The sequence below is a fragment of the Myotis myotis genome, unplaced genomic scaffold, assembly GCF_014108235.1.
Source record: "Myotis myotis isolate mMyoMyo1 unplaced genomic scaffold, mMyoMyo1.p scaffold_m19_p_7, whole genome shotgun sequence".
Lineage (NCBI taxonomy): Eukaryota > Metazoa > Chordata > Mammalia > Chiroptera > Vespertilionidae > Myotis > Myotis myotis.
This window is the reverse complement of record NW_023416379.1, coordinates 69291005-69293910: the sequence shown is the minus strand read 5'-3', so window position 1 is coordinate 69293910 and position 2906 is coordinate 69291005. Positions and strand designations below refer to the sequence as shown.

The 2906-nt window shown below is 43.5% G+C and overlaps 1 pseudogene; it reads right to left on the bottom strand.

The window, feature by feature from the left end:
* Window positions 1-564: 564 nt before the first annotated feature.
* LOC118659904 lies at window positions 565-1447 on the bottom strand (annotated as a pseudogene).
* Window positions 1448-2906: the final 1459 nt, after the last annotated feature.

Sequence of the window (2906 nt, the reverse complement as noted above, 5' to 3'; positions counted from 1 at the left end):
TTTTCAAAGGTGAGATGTGAAGATCCCAAGGGATGTTTTAAAAAATTAAATGTTAAAATTTGATTTACACAAGAGTTGTTAAGACAGAATTGAGTATCTCCATATACCATGTTCCAGTTTTCTTTTTTTACTATTATTATTTAAGACCTTTATTAGCAGGAGCTTGCAGTTTGTTGACTTTTTTTTGGGGGGGGAAATCAAGTTGTAAACTTTTATTACAAATTAAAAATGAGGTTCCTAAAAATCTCAATTTGACCAGATATGAAACAATTTAAAAATCTTTACAGGTGTATTGAGAAAAAAGAAAAACCAGGCTTTTTTTTTTTTTTTTTCTTCTTAAAAAACACATTTGTCATTACCAAAAAGAGACGTCTTTAGATAAAAATAAAGCCCCATGCTGCATAGATAATGCAGGTAGTTCTAGTTATCTGGTCAACGGGCAAAAAGCAAGCACTTAAGGTCTTCAGCTCCAATCTTTTGTCCATTTCTTATTGCTGGAATTTCACATTTCTTCTTGCTGGATGACTAAACCGGATGATGGTAAAGGCGGTGAGCCGGCACTTTTTACTCAGCCCTGCCCTGCTCGGCCTCGGGAGCGGACAAATTCTCAGCTGGTGGATCGGCTGCTTTTTCCTCTTCGTCATCTTGTGATTGAGGGTTTTCCGCGCGTCTGCGTCGGTAGTTGAGTTGCGGCGGTACTGACCTTGAGGTGGCTGTTGACCTTGGGTCTCATCTCCTTGATTTTCCTTATCTCCTTCATTGCCACCCTCTCTAGGCTGTCTTTGGGGAGGAGGGCCCCTGCGGAATCGTGGTCTGTGCCCCGATACATATTCTGGCTCCCTGGTCTGCCTTGCTCTCCTGCACCCTGGTTGTCAGCACCTCCATCACTTCTCTCTGCTCAGGAGGGTTGGGACACTGTGGTCCACACCCATAGGTCTCTGCGTAGTAAGGTGGGAACCGATGCCTGCGACAGGGCCCAGGGCCAGTGCTGTGGGCCTGGCCGTCGGGGCACTCTGGCCCCTCATTCCTTCCCCCACTCTCACTGTTCTGGGAATCCTGCTGGTAATTGCCTGGAGGACCCCTGCGACCTGGAGAGCGTCTACAATGGTTACTTCTGCTGCACAGTCACTGCCTTGCACTGGAACTCCTGGGGTTCTACTGTATGGCAGTCTGGTGTACAAATACATCTTCTTTGGTGTCATTCCTGTTGATGAAGCCATATCCGTTTCTTACATTGCACCATTTTACTGTTCCCCCAAACCTTCATTGCGAGGACCTTCTTGTCCCCGCAGGCAGGTGCCACCAATGTGAGGCCACCCCGCAGCCACTCCCTGAGCCGCTGCTGGTAGTGCCTGGCTTGGTGTCAGCAGCGCTGGGGGTGGGGGGTGGAGGTTTGGGGGTGGGGGGAGGCGGCTGGCAGCTGCTGGGTTTCAGCCTCGCTGGTCATGGTTGCGGTGATGGTGACTGGGACTGGCTATGGCATCTGCAGCATCTCCCGGGGTGTGATGGTAGCTGGGCGGCTGTGGGGCTGCTCAGGGCTCTCTGGGGTCCGCTCTCGGCTCCCGCTATTAATCAAACTCTTGTTTTCTTTCTTTTTTTAAAATATATTTTATTGATTTTTTACAGAGAGGAAGGGAGAGGGATAGAGAGTTAGAAACATCGATGAGAGAGAAACATCCATCAGCTGCCTCCTGCACACTCCCTACTGGGGATGTGCCCGCAACCAAGGTACATGCCCTTGACCGGAATCGAACCTGGGACTCTTCAGTCCACGGGCGATGGTTTAGCCACTGAGCCAAACTGGTCAGGGCCGAACTCTTGTTTTCTTAATGTTGACAACTTAACCATGGTATTTTAACCAAGATTTAAAAATATATGATTGGTATAGTGCTAGCAACTGAATTACAGACTTCATTCAGATTTCCCTATTTTTCCTACTAATGTACTTTTTCTGTTTCAGGATTCAATCCAATATACCATGTTGCATTTATTTATATCTCCTCCAATCTGTGATAATTTGTCTATTTTTTTTTACATGACCTTGACAAGTTTAAAAAATATTGGTCAGGAAATTTGCAGAATTTCACTCAATATAGGTTTGTCTGATGTTGTTTCATGATTAGACTGAGGTTATAAATTTTGGGGGGAAATATTGGAGAGGTAATGTGACATTCTCATAGCACCATATTCAGGAACAGATAACATGAGTTATTATTGGTGTGATATTCATCTTAATTTTTTTAAAGGAGTGATATGACCTGACCCATGTTAAAAATGATATGTTGTCTGCTGTTTGAGAACTGATTCTAGGCGAACAGTACATAACAGGAAAACGAGTTGGGAGTTTTTTGTGATAATCCAAATGAAAGATAGTTATAGTTTGTACAGGGATGTTAGCAATAGAGATAGCAAGAAATGATGGCATACATTCCAGAATAAATTCTTCATGGATCTTTGGAGGAATACCAGCAGGATTTGCTGATGGTTTATTTATGAGGGGATGAGATTAACATCCAGGGTTTTATCTTGAACACTAGAAAGAATGAGGTGTCATTTACTGCTATGGGAACACTTGTGAAGAGACCGGTGGGGGTATAATGGAAATTTGCTTTTAGGCAGGTTAATTTTGAGGTACCTTTTCTGTGTCCAGATGGAGTTGTTTTATAGAGTGATTTGTGTGACTTTTGAGTTTGATTTGAACTTGAAATATGCATTTAGGAGTCATTTATATATAAATCACATTTAAAGCCATGAAACCATATAAGGTCACCTAGATAGTGAATAAAAGGAAGAGGCCTAAGAGCCAAAAATTAAGAGACTTCACATGCTTGTTCCTGTGCATTATCATCTTATTAGCAAATGCAGTGCTGTAACATGTGACCACGATGCCAGTAGTAACCGGGTTA